Source organism: Rana temporaria, chromosome 3 (genome assembly GCF_905171775.1).
Source record: "Rana temporaria chromosome 3, aRanTem1.1, whole genome shotgun sequence".
NCBI classification, from domain to species: Eukaryota; Metazoa; Chordata; class Amphibia; order Anura; family Ranidae; genus Rana; species Rana temporaria.
The window spans coordinates 364,800,600-364,821,908 of NC_053491.1; the positions used below are offsets into that span (position 1 = coordinate 364,800,600).

The 21,309-nt window shown below is 45.6% G+C and overlaps 1 protein-coding gene across 1 annotated transcript in view; it reads right to left on the reverse strand.

Annotated features, from left to right (window-relative positions):
- Positions 1–19,827, reverse strand: part of TBXAS1 (thromboxane A synthase 1) — an 83,567-nt gene extending 63,740 nt beyond the window's left edge. Inside the window, exon 1 of the mRNA XM_040345395.1 lies at positions 19,679–19,827. The gene's annotated coding sequence lies outside the window, so the exon portion shown is untranslated. The remainder of the gene's footprint in view (positions 1–19,678) is intronic.
- Between the last annotated feature and the right edge of the window lie 1,482 nt (positions 19,828–21,309).

The window sequence follows — 21,309 nt, forward strand, 5'->3', positions numbered from 1 at the left end:
GTTCATCCTGTCAATAGAGCATTCATTTTTCTATTTATTTTGGTTACCAGGTTTGCACACATCTCAGAAGGGATTTTGGTCCACTCTTGTTTACAGATCTTCTCTAAATCCTTATGGTTTCTTGGCTGTCGATTGGCAACTAGAAGTTTCAGTTCCCTCCATACATTTTCTATAGGATTAAGGTCTGGACACTGGCTGCACTGGTGGTATGTTTTGGGTCATTGTCATGCTGGAAGACCCATCCACGACCAATCTTCAGTGTTCTGGCTGAGGGAAGAAGGTTCTTATCCAAAATGTTGCAATACATGGCCCTTCAATGGGGAAAAGTCAACCTTTAGCAAAAAAACAGCCCCAAAGCATAATGCTTCCACCTCTGTGCTTGACTGTAGGAATGGTGCTCTTAGGGTCATAGTCAGCATCTTTCTTCCTTCAAACACAAGTTGATTGAAGGCCAGATGCCGCGTACACACGGTCGTTTTTCGGCATGAAAAAAAAACGACGTTTTTAACAGGGCTGTGGATTCCGTAGACAAATGTTCCGACTCCTCAGTTTTTTGTACTTCCGACTCTGACGCCTCTGTATTAATATGCGAATGTATAAGTATTGCCGCTCCTAATTGTGCGTTGCGTGCCATATAGTAAAGCACATGAAAAGCATGCTTCTTCACGGTCACTTAACGTGTTCGTTTTGCGGTTACGTGAGGCACTGCATGCATTGGTCTTTATTCTTACAGTAGAGAAGTCATTAATTATAACTTTTTGTGAATTGGGACATTTAAACTTGCTTTTTTAATTCCAATCTAAATTTAGTAGGAGTTGGAGTCGGTGCATTGTTTGCCGACTCGGACTCCAGGTACCCAAAATCTCCTCCGACTCCTCGACTCCGACACCACAGCACTGGTTTTTAAAACCGTCATTTAAAATGATCGTGTGTGGGCTTCACATCGTTTTTCGGCTTCTGAAAAAACGACCAAAAAAAAAAAAAATTCGAACATGCTGCATTTTTTAAAATGTTGTTTTTCGGGTTGTAAAAAATGATCGTGTGTGGGCTAAAACGACGTTTTAAACCCGCGCATGCCCAGAAGCGAGTTATAAAACGGAAGCGCTCGTTCTGGTAAAACTACCATCCATAATGGAGTAAGCACATTCATCACGCTGTAACAGACAGAAAAGCGCGAATCGTCTTTTACTAACAAGGAATCAGCTAAAAGCAGCCCAAAGGCGAATTGGAACTTCCCCTTCAGAGTGCCGTAGTTTTTTTAAAACGATGGTGTGTGGGCAACATCGTTTTTAATGATGAAGTTGGAAAAACTTTGTTTTTTGGACATGCTGAAAAAAACTGTTTTTTTTTCATGCCGAAAAACGACCGTGTGTACGCGGCAAGAGAGAGTTTAATTTTGGTCTCATCTGACCACAAAACTTTCTCCCAATCCTTCTCTGAATCATTTAGATATTTATTGGCAAACTTCAGATGGGCCTGTATATGTGCCTTCTCAAAGAGGGAGACCTTGCGGACGCTGCAGGATTTAGATCCATGGTGGCGTATTGTGCAAATACTTATTTTACTCACTGAACTGCAACTCAATTCATAACATTTGTATCATCTGTTTTTTTGGGGATTTTTGGTTGATATTCGGCCTCTATCATTTAAAATACACCTATGATAAGAATTATAGACCCTTCTTTTTTTTATAAGGATGGGTTCACACTATTGCGAATTGGATGCGGGTAAAACGGTGAATGGAGACGCACCGGACTCCTGCTGTGAGCCACTGCATTTTCAAGTGTGAACCCAGCCTTAGTGGGCAAACTTACAAACACTGCAGGGGATCAAATAAATACTTTCCCCCACTGTATACCCATGTGGTTCTGGATGTGCTTTTGGCCAATGGGGTGCAAAGCAATGATTTGCATGGCTCCACCCACTGTCCTTAAATGAGGAATAATCCTCTTATTTGTGGGATATGTAATGGAGCCAGACATGTAAATACATTTTGTTCGAAGAAGGCTTTACTTGACTATGCACCAGTTTGGTTGAAGAACTTTTTAATTGCTTTATTCCCTCTTCACCATAAAACTGCATTTATACCAGAGCAGATTTTACATTTTGAATTTTTTCAGGCATTTCACAAGCTTCAGGTGTTTGTTTTGTGGCCAATCGGTAGAGAGCAATTCTAGAAAAGTCAGAAAGGTTCTTCAGACACAAAAATGCACGTATCTCATGTTTACAGGAGCTTCCATTGAAGTCAATAGTGCCGAAAAAGCTTAGCTACGCTACAAAAAAAAAAAGTACTTTTTGAGCATAGGGCAACTGAACATACAATTGTGAACAGGAACAATCAGAAAGAAAAGGATTCTGCAGGTTAAAACAAGCTGAAAAATGTTTACCTGTAGCTTTTGAATGAATTATGTTGAAGTTTTACACAGCAGCGCCAAGCATATCTGGGGCCATTAAACCTTTGCAGACATGCCCAATCTGAGATGAATAACACTTAGACGGTTATCATCTAGAGAAGTACTGTAGCTCTGTCTTTTAGAAACCAGGGCCTGGTAAATTCTTTCAAAACCTTCCATGCCCCAACAGAAAAAAAAAGAAGCACGTATTAAAATACTGGCTGGAGAGGATGGGCGTCACTGTACCAGACTTGGTGGACCTGCAGGGGATAAGGTTTCTAGAGGGGCCTGGGGAAAACTAGAGGGGATGGGGGTCTTCTCAGGAGGCTGGCAACTTGGAAGGGAACTGTGAGAGATTGGAGGTTGTTACGGGGCATCATGGTAGGCTGGGGGGCAGTGTGGAACACTGTAATTAGAGATTGGGGGTACTAAAAGAGCTGGGAGGCACTCTGGGAGGTTAGGGGATAGTTGGAGGACCAGTAGGAGCGAGGACGTGGCCCAGCACCGGAACATTGCCGGGTGGTTGAAAACCACTGATCTAGAATGATTCTTCTATAGCAACATTTTGTTTCTGCTTGATTGATACCTTACTTCTGTTTTTCGACATACAAATGGAGAACTCTATGATCTGGATATTTCCCACAGTTCACAAACTATTCACTGTGAGAAAAATAATCGGCTTAAAAGATAAGTTCCTCTTTCTGACCATGTTTCAAGCAACACCCATATTTAGGGTGTATTGTGAAACATGGTCACAGTTTGCAGCCCTCAACTGTTGCTTTGCCTGCCCTGAGGAGTCATTTATTCACTGGAAATTGTGAATGAAAACTGTACAAGTCCCATCTGCCTCCGGAGCTGAGGGACTTGAGGATCTCAATGGCGTACAAGTGTGCCAACGTCGTTGGAATGTAGTATGTTAATAGTTCCTCCAGCCTTGTAACCGAATGTCAGTACCTCCATGTAGGACTGAGATGGAGGAAACGTCTGGTGGAACTGGCCTTTAATATCCGTTTGGTTCATTCCTTCAAGATATTTTACTGTCATTCAACAAATGAGAAATCTCAAAACTAAAATGAAGTTATAGTCCCGTCCACTGCTACACTTTTATAAATCTTCAGATATCTTTAACCTTTTGTGGACTGCCCCATGTACATATACAGTGTTGGGGCAGACGCTCTGCACAGACATATATATATATATATATATATATATATATATATATATATATATATATACACACACACACACATATGATCCATTTTTCCTAGTAGGGAGCAGGCGCCAGCTTGCCCTCGATCTATGGTATGATGCGGCATAGCACAAGTTGGTCAACAGGTCCTGCCCAATGATTTATGGCAGGTACCTGCTGATCGGCATAGCGAATCACAGTACAGAGCCCTGTGTTTATTAACACCATAGGGCCCTTTACATAGAACAGCGATGCAAAGCAGGGAGAAAAATCTGCCACATTGATTAGTACAGGGCTCGACAAATCCCGGTCGCCAGGGCGACTAGAAATGGGGTCCTGGCGACTTGGCTTGGAAGGGGAGCTGGCGCTATCTGGTGGTGAGCCGTTGGTATTACAAGTTATTACCACTAGATGTGTAAGCTGGTGCCATCTGGTGGTGGCCGTTGGTATTACAAGTTAAGCATTACAAGTTAAACAGCAATTCTAATGTCATTTTTCACTATTTTCACTGCCATCTTCTTCCCTCTAATTAGAACCCCCAAACATTATATATATTTTTTATCCTAACACCCTAGAGAATAAAATGGCGATCGTTCTAATACTTTCTGTCACGCCGTATCTGCGCAGCGGTCTTACAAGTGCACTTTTTTGGGAACAAATTATACTTTTTTTTAATAAAAAAATAAGACAACAGTAAAGTTATCCCCATTTTTTTTTAATATTATGAAAGATAATGTTACGCCGAGTAAATTCATACCCAACATGTCACGCTTCAAAATTGCGTCCGCTCGTGGAATGCCGACAAACTTTTACCCTTTAAAATCTTCATAGGCGACGTTTAAAAAAATCTACAGGTTGCATGTTTTGAGTAACAGAGGAGGGCTAAGGCTAGAATTATTGCTCTCGCTCTACCAATCGCGGCGATACCTCACATGTGTGGTTTGAACACCGTTTACATATGCGGGCGCTGCTCACGTATGTGTTCGCTTCTGCGCCCAAGCTCGTCGGGACAGGATGCGTTTTCTGGCTCCTAACTTTTTTAGCTTTTTAGCTGGCTCCTAGATTCCAAGCAAATTTGTCAAACCCTGATTCCACACATTACACATTGTTAGGCACACAGTTAACCCCTTGATTGCCCCTAGATGTTAAGCCTTGGCCTGCCAGTGTCATTATACAGTGTATATCATTAGCACTGTGTTAATGTCACTGGTGATGTCAGTGTCAGTTCCTACACAGTGTCAAATTGCCTGCCATACTATCAAAGTCCCCTTATAAGTCGCTGATCACCACTATTGCTAGCATTAAAAAAAGTTTCATGCAAGCCAATTAATATACACTTACCCTAGGTTCACACCTATGCATTTCTTTTGTGCATTTTGCAGTTTGTAGAAAATGCTCCACAGTCCATTTAACATGGTTTCCTATGGTACACGTTCACATCTATGCGTTTTGGGGGTGGAGCCTGCTTAAAACACTGTATATAGCTCCAAACACATGCTATGGTAGGTTAATTGGCTTCTGTCTTAATTGGCCCTAGTATATGAATGTGAGTTAGGGACCTTAGATTGCAAGCTCCTTGAGGGTAAGCAAAAACAAGAAGGATATGGACAGCCGCACTCCAGTAACTTGAAAAAAGACGTGCCCTTTATTGGGTACAGGAAAAAATGCACTACAGATATCAGCACACAGTGGGATAAACAGCTGACGCGTTTCGCATTGAGTGTCAATGCTTAATCATAGCTATGATTAAGCATTGACACTCAATGCGAAACGCGTCAGCTGTTTATCCCACTGTGTGCTGATATCTGTAGTGCATTTTTTCCTGTACCCAATAAAGGGCACGTCTTTTTTCAAGTTACTGGAGTGCGGCTGTCCATATCCTTCTTGTTTTTGCACATCCTGTGCATTGCCAGCACCCATCTGCTTCTGAGTGGACATCAATTACCCTAGTGAGCTCACCTGGAGCGGCAGCTTTCTTACCTCCTTGAGGGTAAGGACTGATGTGAATGTACAATGTATATATGTATATGTAAAGCGCTGCATAAATTGACGGCGCTATACAAGTACCTTAAATAATAATAATAATAATAATAATAATAATAATAATAATATAGCTGGTTGCCAAGGAGGGGGCCGCATCCTTAACAACCGATGAGTCATCAGCTGTTAGCAGGGTTTACCCGCTGACAGTTGAAGGTAAAAAAAAAACAAAAAAAATACCCATTCACATGGGGGGCGGAATCTGGGGCCCCCCTTGTTAAAGGGGACTTTGAGATTCTGTTAAGTCCCCCTGCCTGCAGCCCCCGACAACCACCAGGGTTATTGGGAACAGGACCTTGTCCCCATCAACATGAGTACAAGGTGCTTTGGGGTATGGTTCAAGGATGCGCTCACTCGTCCCCTCCCTTTGCCCCCACACTGAATTTTTTTGTGGCATGGTGGGGTCCCCTTCGAATTCATACTAGACCCAAAAGTGCCTGGAATGGACCTGGGGGGGGGGACCCCCATGCTGTTTTTGCCATGATATTTGTTTGCGGCCAATTATTTTTTTCATTCAGCTGTCAGCAGGGAACCCCGCTGACAGCTGATGAATCATCTGTTAAGGACGCGGCAGCCCTTTCCTTAGCAACCAGCTATATACAGTGGGGTAGATTCAGAGAGCAATTGCGTCTGCATAACCATAGTTACGCAGCGCAATTGCTTACTTGCCCCGGTGTATGGAATGCTCCTGATTCAGGAACCTCGAAACGCCGACTGCAGCCTAAGATATGCCTGGCATTAGGCTCTTATGCCGTCATATCTTAGGCTGCATTCTTACGCAGGCCGCTAGGTGGCGTTCCCATAGTGGTCAGCGTAGAGTATGCAAATTGCATACTAACGCCGATTCACAACCATACGCCCGCCCTGCGTACGCAGTTTACGTCGTTTGCGTACGTCGGTTTTTGCGTAAGGCTGCCCCTGCTATTAGCAGGGGCAGCCAATGCTACGTATACCCGTCGTTCCCGCGTCGCGTTTTTGAAAAATTACGTCGTTTGCGTAAGTGACTCGTGAATGGCGCTGGACGCCATTCACGTTCACTTGGAAAGCAAATGACGTCCTTGCAACGTCATTTACCGCAATGCACGTCGGGAAAGTTTCCCGACGGAGCATGCGCACTACGTTCGGAGCGGGAACGCGCCCAATTTAAATGATCCACGCCCCCTATGGGATCATTTAAATTGCGCGCTCTTACGCCGGGCATTTTTCAGGAGCGCCCACGCAATTTACGGAGCTACTGCTACGTGAATCAAGCGTAGCGCAGGAAATTTACGGAGGCGCAGCAGCAAAACGGTATGCTGCGCCTCCGTAAGAAATGGGCAAATGTACCTGAATCTACCCCAGTGTGTTTAAACAGAAAAAACATATGTAAAAAACGCAAAATGTATGAAAACTGCATGCAAAAAACACACATATATATTTATTTATTTTTTCCAAAAAGGTTGATCTTTTTTATTTATATAATAAAAAACCCAGAGGTGATCAAATGCAACCAAAAGAAAACTCAAAGGTTAAAGTAGAGCAAAAAAATTTAAAAGTACACTAAAGGACACCTATCTCCCTGTACTTACCTCCAGGGTTGCAAAGCTGTCGGAACCCCCCGGAACAACAGTCCACAGATGCCACTGACCAAACTGGTCCATGACAAAGCGCTGCAAGGCAAGGATTAGGCCTCTGCCGGGCTGCGTGCTCGAGTAAGGGTTTGGTATGGATTTTTTTTTTCCATTAGGTCGAGGATTCCCCTTCAAAATCACAGCGCACAAGCCGCACCGCAAGTCGGATCATCATGATCCGACTTGTAGTGCAACTTCTATTTAAATCAATGGGCTCTCATAGGAAACCATTGATGTAAAAAAAAAAAAAAAAAAAAAAATACTTGACGAGGCTTAGCAGCTTTTACCAGCATCAGACAATTTTACATCTCCAACGCCAATCCTCAGAACGTGCTGGCCCTCTTTTTTTACAGCTTGAAAATGCCTATGCCACTTATAGCTCCTAAAATCCTGTGTGTGCATGGACACATAGGGGGTCATTTACTAAGGGCAAATCCTCTTTGCACTTGAAATTGCACTTGGAAGTGCAGTCGCTGTAAATCTGAGGGGTAAATCTAAAATGAGGGGAAGCGCTGCCGATTTTATCATCCAATCATGTGCCCCTCATATTTATAGCGACTGCACTTCCAAGTGTACTTTTAGTGCAATTTCAAGTGCACTTTGCACTTGTAGTTAAATAAAGCCTTCTTAGAACATAACTAACACGTTAAAGCAGAACTAAACCCCCCTATCCTTTTCAGCCAAGGAATCTGCCCTTTTAGGCCCCTATCACACTGGGGCGGGAGGTGCGGTGGCGGTATAGTGGCGCTAAAAATAGTGGCGCTATACCGTTGGAATTGCCGCAGGCTTTGGCCGCTAGCGATGCAGTATTAACCCCCGCTAGCGGCCGATAAAGGGTTAATACCGCCCGCAATGCACCTCTGCAGAGGCGAATTGCAGGAGGTATTACCGCGGTTTCCCATTGTTTAAATTACATACCGCTCCTCTCACCGCTCCAAAGATGCTGCTTGCAGGAGATTTTTTTCTCTCCCACCAGCGCATCGCCTCAGTGTGAAAGCCCTCGGGCTTTCACATTGAGAAGGCTGGGCAGGAGTTTTTCAGGCGGTATTTAGGCGCTATTTTTAGCGCTGTACTGCCTGAAAAACTCCTCAGTGTGAAAGGGGCCTTAGACTTCTCTTTTTGCAACTGCCATGGAGCTGCACATGTGATCAGTTGTGACACCAGCCACCGGATGGTTGACAGCACAAGAAAATGTGACAGTTGGCATTCCCAGCAATATAACATTTTTTTTAAACCATTAAGTCATTAGGTTTAGTTCCGCTTTAAGTTGATCTTATTTACCTGCGAAAGATAATTTCACAGTTTGAAAATGATCTTGAATTGGATATAGACAGCTGTGATGGACTGTGGTTTTTGGCAAATATATGCTATCCTGGATGAACTCCCATTGGCGATGTTCCAACTTTCTTTGAGTTTAACAAATCTCCTGCTCTCTAAGGCCCTGTACACACGAGCGGATATCCGATGAAAACGGTCCGCCGGACCGTTTCCATTGGACATTTCTGCTCCGGATTTTGATCTGATGGCTGTACACACCATCAGATCAAAATCCCCGCGGAAAACATACGCGGTGACGTGGCCGCGCAGTCGCCGCGGCGACGTGCGCGACCCTGGAAGGTAAATACTTCCACGCATGCGTCGAATCACTTTAAAGCATGCGAGGGATGGGGATCGGTCGGACTTATCCGGTGAGTCTGTACAGATGACCGGATAAGTCCGACGGACAGGTTTCCAGCGGATAGATTTCTTAGCATGCTAAGAAATTTTTATCCGCTGGAAAACGGTCGGCTGGACAAATGTCCGCCGAAAAATGTCCGCTAGGCCGTACACACGACCGGATTTGTCTGCTGGAACTGATCCGCGGATAAATCCCAGCGGACAGATCCGGTCATGTGTACGGGGCCTTAGGCTCCATTCACACCTAGGCGTTTTAACGCCTGAAGCCCGACGCTATTGCAGCCTGCAATACGCTGGAGGGGTGATTTAACATTGTCGGCTATGGAGATGGTTCACATCTCCACGCCGAACGCCGAAACGCCGTACGCCTGAAGCTCAAAACAAGTCCCGGACCTTTTTTTTCAGGCGGCTTTCGGCATAGCCGACAATGTTAATCACCCCTCCGGCGTATTTTAGGCTTAAAAAACGCAGCGTTTTGTCGCGGCAAATCGCGGGACAAAACGCCGCAATTTGTCGCGGCAAATCACGGTAAAATACGCCGCGTTCAGGTGTGAATGCAGCCTTAAGCCTCATGTACACTGCTGCTGGTAAACAGATGTTTAGGAGCAGTTAGGCATTTTTTTCAGCTTTCCCTGAACGCTCCTCTATGTTATCTTATCAGTACATTGAGTCGCTCATAGTCATTTCCAGGCAGTTGAGGTTAGAAGCATTCTTTGGAAAGCAAAAAAAAATAAAAAATGCATTCAGGACAGATGTTCAGAGGCATTTGAAACGGTAACTCGCATTTGGCCACGTTTCGTTTATAGGCGTTTTTTTTAATGGAGATACAGCCTTAATCTAGGCTTACCTGTAGGTGCAAGTTGCATGGTTGGGTTTACAACCATTTTAAGACTTTACTTGTACATGAAGTCTTGAAGTGTGTAAATCTGTAAAGGTGACCCAACATTGGACTCCCCTCCCTGGACCCAGCTGTACTTGCCTCCCGCACACCACTCCACCAGTCCAGGGATTTGAAATCCCTGCTGCTTTCTCTCCTCTCTGTCCAGCGCTGCCAGTACGGACCAGACAGATTCGAATTGGTCAGCATTGTCACATGGACAGCATTGACCAATCAGATTCTGTCTGGTCCATCTTTACAGCGCTGGATGGAGAAGAGAGAAAGTAGCAGGGATTTCAAATCCACGACTGGTGAAGTTGCTTGCAGGAGCCTTGACAGCTCAGGATCGAGGAGTTAAGTATAGCGGGACCGCAGGGGTGGGTAGGTCACCTTTACACATTTTCGCTAAAAATTAACTAACTATTTAAGAAGCATGCAGTCATTTCCTGTCTTGATGCAGTTCAGCGATGGCGTTTCTCATCGTGGGTTTTCCGATGGTGACAACAGTGGACCATGTCTGCATAATGTGTGTTGTAACAGCCACTGGTAGTCTCCATTGGAAGCCCATGGGACAGGGTGACAATGAAGGAGCACAACTGGGAGACAGGGACAGAGGGTTGTCATCCTCATGGCAGAAACACCAAGCATTACTCTATTGACAGGTGCATATTTTTTTTTTTTTTAGGGCATTAAAATGTTAAAGCTTATATGAGATACAGTCATTGTCAAAAACATTGACACCCCTGCATTTCTGTCAGCTAATGCACCAATTTGACCAGAAAATTATTGCAATTACAAAAGTTTAGGCTTTCTCATGTTTATTTATTTTGTTTGTATTGGTCAGACACAAAAGTGGAGAAACAAAAAGCCAAATCTGAAACATTCCACGCAAAACTCCAAAAATGGACTGGACAAAATTATTGGCACCCTCAATTTAATGTTTGGTAGCACACTTCTTGGAAAAAAGAATTGAAATCAAATCGCTTCCTGTAACCACCAATGAGTTTCTTGCACCTCTCTACTGGAATTTTGGACCACTCTTCTTTTGCCAACTACTCCAGGTCTCTCAGATCGGAAGGGTTCCTTTTCCCAACTGCGGTTTTGAGATCTATCCACAAGTGCTCAATGGGATTTAGATCTGGACTCATTACTGGCCAGTTCAGTACTCTCTAACACTTTGTCTAAAGCCTGGTACACATGATCAGATTTTCTGCGGAACAAAGCGTAGGACTTTTGTCTGAAGAGCGTTGGCCAGGAACTTGTATTGCATACAAACGGCAAAGAATTGTCTGCCAACAAACACAAAACTACATGGTTCTTTAGCTCTTTAGAGCCGGTTCACACAAGGGCAACACGACTTCCAGCACGACTTTTGGAGGCAACTTGAACACGACTTGAGTATAAATCACAACGTGACCCACAACACGCCTCCAGGAGGGGGAACTCGTTGCCAAATTTTAAATAAAAAAATGGCATGGGTTCCCCTCTAGGAGCATATCAGGCCCTTAGGTCTGGTATGGATTTAAAGGGGAACCCCCTACACCAAAAAAACGGCGTGCAGGTACCCCCAAATCCTTACCAAACCCTTATCTGAGCATGCAGGTGGGGACGGGCGAGCCCCCCCCCTCCTGAGCCATACCAGGCGGCATGCACCCCCAATCCAAAGCACCTTGTTCCCATGTTGATGGGGACAAGGGCCTCTTCCCAACAACCCTGGCCATTGGTTGTCGGGGTCTGCAGGCGGGGGGCTTATCGGAATCTGGGAGCCCCCTTTCACCTTGTGGTAGAAAAATGTCAATAAAGAAAACACTACACAGGTTTTTAAAGTAGTTTATTAGGCAACTCCAGGGGTCTTCTTCCGACTTCTCCCTTCTGCCGGGCACCACCGCTGTCTTTTCAGCTCTTTTACCAGCGGCGGCCCGGTCTTCTCCCGACTTCGGGGGGGTCTTCCGACTTCTCCGCTCTCTTCTCCCGCACATTTGTGTTGTCAGAAAATTTTAAAGCATGCCATCCCACATTTGTTGGCGGAAAATGCGTCAAAAATTGTCCGATCAAGCATACAAAGTCGGATTTTCCGACAACAGCCTGCCATCACACAATTCCCGTCAGGTAATCCGATCATGTGTACGAGGCTTTAACCACTTCCTTACTGGGCACTTAAGCCCCTTCCTGACCAGAGGACTTTTTGCGATTCGGCACTGCGTCGCTTTAACTGACAATTGCGCGGTCGTGCGACGTGGCTCCCAAACAAAATTAACGTCCCTTTTTCCCCACAAATAGAGCTTTCTTTTGGTGGTATTTGATCACCTCTGCGGTTTTTATTTTTTGCGCTATAAACAAAAATAGAGCGACAATTTTGAAAAAAAAAAAAAATGTTTACTTGTTGCTATAATAAATAGCTAAATTTTTTTTTTACGTTTTTTTTTATCCTCAGTCTAGGCCGATACGTATTCTACATATTTTTTGTAAAAAAAAAAAAAAAAAAAAAAAAAAAAAATCGCAATAAGCGACTGGTTTGCGCAAAAGTTATAGCGCCTACAAAATAAGGGACAGAATTATTATTATTATTTTTTTTTTTTTTACTAGAAATGGCGGCGATCTGCGATTTTTATTGTGACTGCGACGTTATGGCGGACACATCGGACACCTTTGACACATTTTTGGCGCCATTCACATTTATACTGCAATCAGTGCTATAAATATGCACTAATTACTGTATAAATGTGACTGGTAGGGAAGGGGTTAACACTAGGGGGTGAGAAAGGGGTTAAATATGTACCCTAATATTAGTGTTCTAACTGTGGGGGAAGGGGGGTGACTGGGGGGGGTGACCGATCTGTGTCTCTATGTACAAGAGACACAGATCCGTCTCCTCTCTCCCCTGACAGCACCGCTGTCTGCGAGAGCCGGGAATGAGAGATGATCTCATATGTAAACATATGAGATCATCTCTCATTGGTCGCACAGATCGCCTAGGAAACGGCCGCTCCGATTGGCCGTTCACGACGATCTGTGACTGGCTGTGTCCAAGGGACACGGCCAGCACAGCAGTTCCCCGCGCTCGCTCGGGAGCGCGCGCGGGGAACGTGCAAAGGGGCGGCCGTAAAAAGACGGCCTGTTAGAGATTGGGAGCCGCGCTGCGGCCGTACAAAGTCGTACGGCCGTCAGCAAGTGGTTAAACCCTTTCTGGGTGCTTTTTGACGTGTGCTTTGGATCATTGTCCAGCTGTAAGGCCTATGACATCCGACGGAGACCCAACTTTCTGACACTAGGCCCTACAATGCACCCCAGAATTCTTTGGAAGTCTTCAGATTTCATAATGCCATGCACACGGTCAAGACATCCTTTGCATGAAGCAGCAAAGCAACCCCAAGACATCAGTGAACCTCCACCATGTTTTACTGTAGGGACTGTACTCTTCTCTTTAAAGGCCTCATTTCTCTTTCTGAAAACAGTAGAATCATGGGCACTACCAAAAAGCTGTCATTTTGTTTCGTCTGTCCACAACACATCCTCCCAAAAAGATTTTGGCTTCCTCGGGTACGTTTTGGCAAACTCTTTGATAAATTTTGCTCTTTTGCTCTTTTGTCTACATCCAGGGAGATTAGCTACAGTGTCATGGGCCATAAACTTCATGACAATGTGCACAGTGGACACAGGAGCTTTAAAGGAGTTGTAAAGGAAAACATTTTTTTGGCTGAAATAGTTAACCGATTCCTTTTAAAAACGATTAAAAATCAATCATATAATGAACCTATAGTTTTTTAGTTTAGTTTTTGCATTTCGTTTCTTTTATCCTGCCTCTGTGCTACACAGAGCCATAGAGCAGTGATGGTTTGGAACATGAAACTAGAAGCTCCCAGTACTGTGGTCATCAGGAAACAGACAACCAGGAAGTGTCCAGAACAGAGAAAAATTACAGCAACATCAGAGCAAAAACGAACAATGAGGACATGAAACCAGGACTGCAGTAAGGTAAAGGAGGCTATTTAGCTAAAAAAAAAATTCCTTTAGTGACCCTTTAAGATCTCTGGAGATGGACTTGTAACTTGAGATTGTCCATGCTTTTCCACAATGTTTGGTCTCAGATCCTCAGAGGATTCTTTGCTGCTCTTTCTCTTCTCCATGCGGCACACAGACACACAACAAAAAAGTTCATTTTTCACCATTTTAACTGGTTGCCGGTGTGATTTCTATATTGTCAGCACCTGTTAATTGATACAGACGAGTTTCTTTACAAATTACAGGAGCGTTACAAACTTGGAATGCAATTATTTCTTACAATTTTGAGAAGGTGCAAATTATTTTGTCCACTCCACGTTTGGAGTTTTGGGTGGAATGTGTCAGATTTGGCTTTTTGTTTCTTCACTTTTTTGTGTCATACCAATACTGTACGAAGAAGGTTTCTGATAAAAAGAACTATCAAAATGTATACCACATCCCAATAACAATAAAGAGAGAAAACCCCTACAGTGGGACTTTGAGGACCAATGTGTTGGTAGTGCCCTCAAAGTCTCACCCTAGGGGTTTTCAATCTTTACCAATACAGTGGAACCTCAAATTACGAGCATAATCCGTTTCCGGAGAATGCTCGTAATCCAAAGTACTCGCATATCAAAGCTGGTTTCCCCATTGAAGTCAATAGAAACTAAAATAATTTGTTCCGTATTGACTTCAATGGCATGCAATACCGCATGTGGCCAGAGGTCGGGGGCACCAGAGAGCCTCAGAAACAGGCGGAAAGGCCTGAGGACACCTCGGCAAACCTCAGAAAGACTCCATTCCCAAGGTCAGCCGAACTGTGCCGTTCGGTTCCGGCGCCCCCCCACTTCAGGCCAAACGCGGTACTGCACACCGCTTTGGCCTGAATCCTGCTTGTTTCGCGAGACAGCACTTGCAAACCGAGTTAGGATTCTTTTTTAAATACAGTGCTCGTATTGCGAAACGCTCGTTAACCAAGTTACTCGCAATACGAGGTTCCACTGTACAGTAGAAACAAAATAAATAAACAAGAGAATGCACATTTGTAATTGCAACAACTTTCGGGGCGAAATGGAGGATTATCTGACAGAAACGTAGGGCTGCCGATATTTTTGGCCAGGATTGTATTAGCAATTGACATTACATCTACATAAAAAAAAAATATCTAAGGCCAAAGGAAAGTAAAAGGAGACAGATCCCATAAATATTTAAGTTTCCAGTGAAATTATTGGCATTTTTCACTTATTTTACTATAAACACATCTGGCACACCATCACTGTGAAAACAACCAAAAAAAGAAGACCAATCGGGAAACCGCACCAAAACAGGCTACAAACCTTTATATATTTTTTCCCACACAAGTAGAGCTCTCTTTTGTAGTATTTGATCACTACTGTCTTTTTTTTTTTTTGTTATATGGACGAAAAAAGACCAAAAAATTTGGAAAAAATAAAAAAATAAAAAAAAATGTACGCACCTTTTTCCTGCAGGAAACACGGGCACAGCAGACTGTCATTCAAATGAATGGGCTGCCGTGCCTGAGCAAGCGCACGGCCTGCAATAGTGTGAACCTAGCCTAACTGACACTTTGTGGGAACTGAGTAACTGCCACTGACATCTCCAGTGACACTAATACAGTGATCAGTCCGAATAATATACACGGTCACTGTACTAATGGTACTGGCTGGGAAGGGGTTAACATTTAGGGGCAATCAAAGGGTAACTGTGTGTACGGTTTGACTAAGTAATGTGCTGGCTTTTACTCCCTGCTTTGTAGGGAGAAAAAAAAAAAAGACACATCACTGCTCTCTGTAAAGAGCCCTGTGTTGTTTACCAACACAGGGCTTTCCTCTGTCATTCGTTTAGCTGATCAGTTGTCCCATCCATAAATCATTGGCCGGGACCCACTGATTGGCTTGTGCTGTAGCGAATGACAGCACAGCTGGCGCAGCAGGCGCGGGTCCCCTGCCGGGAAATCCCAGATTACGTACAAGAGAGATGCCAGCCTGCAGTATATCTGCATGGGCCGGACAGCAAGTCCCTCCCTTCATTTTATGCTAAATGTTTGTTAACCTACCTTATTTTACACCCAGTGACATCATCACTGGGTCTTTGTTGTTGTCAGGTTGGAGTGGCTGGCAGGATGCTGTGATGTCAGTGTGGAGGAATGGGCATTTCTAGACAGGATGTATTTGCATGTAGCTCACCCTGGGTAATGCCCACATATGATGCTGAGCCTCCATGATTGAAAGAATTGAAATCCAATGATTGAAAGGGGCAGACCAGAGAGAGTAAGGCTGGGAAGTAAACAGCTTGAGCAGGGGTGGGCAACCTTGGCCCTCCAGCTGTGGTGAAACGACAAATCCCATCATGCCTCTGCCTCTAGGAGTCATGCCTGTGATTATCAGGGTCTTGCAATGTCTCATGGGAATTGTAGTTTCACCACAGCTGGAGGGCCAAGGTTGCCTACCCCTGAGCTAGAGGATGCTGGGCATCTTCCTGCCAGGAAAGGAGGCAGGCTCTATGTGACTTGCTGCAGCTTCTAATGCACGATGTGAGGAGCTCACAGTGTGCAGTAAGGAATTTTAGTACAGGAGTGGAGCCCCGATTTCAGTACAGGAGTGGAGCCCCATTTCAGTACAGGAGTGGAGCCCCGATTTCAGTACAGGAGTGGAGCCCCGATTTCAGTACAGGAGTGGAGCCCCGATTTCAGTACAGGAGTGGAGCCCCGATTTCAGTACAGGAGAGGAGCCCCGATTTCAGTACAGGAGAGGAGCCCCGATTTCAGTACAGGAGAGGAGCCCCGATTTCAGTACAGGAGAGGAGCCCCGATTTCAGTACAGGAGAGGAGCCCGATTATAGTGCAGGAGAGGAGCCCGATTTCAGTACACGAGAGGAGCCCGATTTCAGTGCACGAGAGGAGCCCGATTTCAGTGCAGGAGAGGAGCCCGATTTCAGGAGAGGAGCCCGATTTCAGTACAGGAGAGGAGCCCGATTTCAGTACAGGAGAGGAGCCTGATTTCAGGAGAGGAGCCCGATTTCAGTACAGGAGAGGAGCCCGATTTCAGGAGAGGAGCCCGATTTCAGTACAGGAGAGGAGCCCGATTTCAGTACAGGAGAGGAGCCCGATTTCAGGAGAGGAGCCCGATTTGAGTACAGGAGAGGAGCCCGATTTCAGTACAGGAGAGGAGCCTGATTTCAGGAGAGGAGCCCGATTTCAGTACAGGAGAGGAGCCCGATTTCAGTACAGGAGAGGAGCCTGATTTCAGGAGAGGAGCCCGATTTCAGTGCAGGAGAGGAGCCCGATTTCAGGAGAGGAGCCCGATTTCAGTACAGGAGAGGAGCCCGATTTCAGTACAGGAGAGGAGCCTGATTTCAGGAGAGGAGCCCGATTTCAGTACAGGAGAGGAGCCCGATTTCAGTACAGGAGAGGAGCCTGATTTCAGGAGAGGAGCCCGATTTCAGTACAGGAGAGGAGCCTGATTTCAGGAGAGGAGCCCGATTTCAGTACAGGAGAGGAGCCCGATTTCAGGAGAGGAGCCCGATTTCAGTGCAGGAGAGGAGCCCGATTTCAGTGCAGGAGAGGAGCCCGATTTCAGTGCAGGAGAGGAGCCCGATTTCAGTGCAGGAGAGGAGCCCGATTTCAGTGCAGGAGAGGAGCCCGATTTCAGTGCAGGAGAGGAGCCCGATTTCAGTGCAGGAGAGGAGCCCGATTTCAGTGCAGGAGAGGAGCCCGATTTCGGTACACGAGAGGAGCCCGATTTCGGTACACGAGAGGAGCCCGATTTCGGTACACGAGAGGAGCCCCGATTTCAGTACAGGAGAGGAGCCCATATTTTAGTACAGGAGAGGAGCCCATATTTTAGTACAGGAGAGGAGCCCCGATTTCGGTACACGAGAGGAGCCCGATTTCAGTACAGGAGAGGAGCCCGATTTCAGTACAGGAGAGGAGCCCGATTTCAGTACAGGAGAGGAGCCCGATTTCAGTACAGGAGAGGAGCCCGATTTCAGTACAGGAGAGGAGCCCGATTTCAGTACAGGAGAGGAGCCCAATTTCAGTACAGGAGAGGAGCCCAATTTCAGTACAGGAGAGGAGCCTGTACATGTACAGCTGTGTAAGACTGAAGGATAGCTGGAGATCAGATTTAATAATCTGCTTTGGATAATCTCTCCCTGCGGTCTCCAGGTGAGAAATGTTTCTGAGTTTCTATACACGTGCGTCAGAGTCAGGAGATGTCAAAATCAGCATGTCCCCAGGGAAAGCAGCACGCTCCTGAGATCGGTCAGAAATGCGCTCACATTGCTGCAATTGGGGGGGGGGGGAATAAAAACAACGTATCAAACAGATGAAGGTGACTACATAATATCCAAATCAGAATTCAAAGCCACAAGCAAGAGGCTTCAGAAATGATTCTGACATTGGGGTCAGAAATGAAGTGCAGGAGTCCGCCCGTCCCTCCTGCTGATAACAGCGCCAATTATGAATGTTCATAAAAAAAAATGTAACCGCTACTTTACTCCACCCTAAATCAGGCATAATACTCAATGCACCAAGCATGTGTCATACGCCAGGACAGCTGGCATCTCTGGCTCTCATGGGACATCGGGGGTGGAAATGCTCTACAGAGTCCAATAAAAACTGCAACATGGCAAACGAGCCAATGAGAAGTCAGAGGCCTGCTATAATATGAACAGTAAAATCTGATTGGTTGCCAGGGGTTACTGCAGTTGGTACATTCATTCTGACGGATACAATGTACAGAATGTACAATACGCAGTGTGATTGTTTATAGCTGGAGGTGCCGAAATACACCATTACCGGGCATGTGGAGGCAGCGCCTTTAACCCTTTCTACTCCAAAAGCAATTCACCTACACCTGGGGGCACAGCAACCCTTCCCTGGTCCCCTTCGCAGTCACCCAATCACTCATTCACCAGTTCATTCTATCACACGTCCTCATTAACCCATTGCTGCCCTTCCCACACGTATGAAATTATTAGTGTCACAGCCAAGTAGTTATCATCCAAAATGATTAACACATCTCTTCACCAGCATGTATTAACTCATTCCTCCCCACCACTTCTTATCCACCCTGCGAGCACCCCTACCCATCACTGCCCACCCAGGTCCTGTTCACCCATTCCTACCCGGACAGAACTCATCCCTCTCCTGCTGGAATATGTTAGCCCATTCATTCGCTGCCAACGCTTATTAACCAATTATTACCCCGACAACCCATTCCTCCCCTGGCAGCAATAGTTAACCCTCCCTTCTCCTTTCAACAATTGTTTAGTCATTTACCAACCTATTCCTACTTTGCAAGCAATTGGTAACCCATTTCTCCTCTCCCAGCACTTTTTAACCCTTTACTCCCTTGACAGTACATATTAGCACATTTGTCTGATCCCCAGCACTTATTAACCCCTCCCTACATTTATTAACCCATTCCCCCTCCAGCACTTATTAACCCATTGCTCCTCTTCCACCACTTATTAACCCATTCTGCCCTACATTTATTAACCCATTCTTCCTCTTCCAGCACTTAATAAACCCATTCCGCCCTACAGTTATTAACCCATTCCTCCAGCACTTATAACCCATTCCGCACTCTAACACTTATTAACTCGTTCCCCCTCTTTAAGCATTACCCATTCCTCCTCTAATAACCTATTCTACTTTTTGACCAATCCTTCTCCAGCACCCCCAATAACTCCCCCCTATCCATTTGCTTCACTCCCAGAGTCCCACCTAACTATATAAATCCAGTCTTTACTTTATGGGCCCCCAGTACCTTTCTTACCCCCTTTTCCTCCTAGCAGGCCACCACTATATAAAAGTTTTCCTTTGCAAAGTCTTCTTCTCCCCCCCAACGCCGGCGGGGCACAAGGACTCCCCTCCAACCCCTCTTACCTGTCACCTCCGTCCTCCACTCCGTATACACTGGACAGCGCCTGCTTTGCCGCTCCTCTCCACCAGGGGGAGCCAGAGAGCAGCAGTTACAGCCGGGAAATGTAGTTCAGCGCGTCCACGAACACCCTGAGAGGGGCGGAGAGGGGACTTCAAATTCCAGCATCCTTACGGCGCAGGTTAGATACAGAAATAGGGGAGAGACGCATGCTGGGAAATGTAGTCTGGAGGAAAAGACATGTTTCAGGAGAGGTTATACTGTGCAGCACCCCTGGGTGGGGGGATTAACCCTTTACTGGGGCACAGTGACACCTGCTGGACTACTGGAGAAAATACACATTATTATTTATTTTTATTATCATTACTTCAATCAAGATCATCAGTTATTACTAAGTTTACTGTCATGTATTATTATTATTTTATTTAGATTGTAAGCTCTAACAAGCAGGGTCCTCATTTCCTGCTTTATTAAATTGTATTGTAACTGTACTGCAAAAAAAAAGTAAACAGATAAAAAAAACTGCAGCTGCTAAATTTTAATATAAGGACACTTACCTGTCCAGGGGCCCCACTAAATATTCTACCCATGCTAAACAATTGCACAACTCCTATCCAGTGGTGGCTGGTGCTCAAAAATTTGGGGGGATGCAAACCAACTGAAAAATTCGGAAATATACTGAAAAAAAATAACCATCAATTGCATCCTCACTGTGCCCATCAATTGCCCCCACTGTGGCCATCAATTGCTGCCACTGTGCCCATCAAATGCATCCACTGTGCCCATCAAATGCAGCCACTGTGCCAATCAATTGCAGTCACTGTGGCCATCAAATGCAGCCACTGTGCCATTAATTGCAGCCACTGTGCCCGTCAAATGCAGCAACTGTGCCCATCAATTGCATCCACTGTGGCCATCAATTGCAGCCACTGTGCCCATCAAATGCAGCAACTGTGCCCATCAATTCCATCCACTGTGGCCATCAATTGCAGCCACTGTGCCCATCAAATGCAGCCACTGTGCCATTAATTGCAGCCACTGTGCCCGTCAATTGAAGCCACTGTAACATCAATTTCCGCCACTGTGGCCATCAATTGCAGCCACTGTGGCCATCAATTGCAGCCACTGTGCCCATCAAATGCAGCCACTGTGCCCATCAAATGCAGCCACTGTGCCATCAATTGCAGCCACTGTGCTTGTCAAATGCAGCTACTGTGTCTGTTAATTGCAGCCATTGTGCCCGTCAAATGCAGCCACTGTGTCCATCAAATGCAGCCACTGTGCCATTAATTGCAGCCACTGTGCCCGTCAATTGCAGCCACTGTAACATCAATTTCCGCCACTGTGCCCATCAAATGCAGCCACTGTGCCCATCAAATGCAGCCACTGTGCCATCAATTTCAGCCACTGTGCCCATCAAATGCAGCCACTGTGCCACCAATTGCAGCCACTGTGCCCGTCAAAGGCAAGCCACTGTGCCCATCAAATGCAGCCACTGTGCCAATCAAATGCAGCCCCTGTGACCCCAGTATCCGCCTGTGCGCCCGCTCGCTGTCTGAACGGTACTTACCCCATCTTGGTCGCGGGCCTGACAGTGGGTGACGGCGGCAAGCTGTGGGACGAGCAGCGGGTCTGG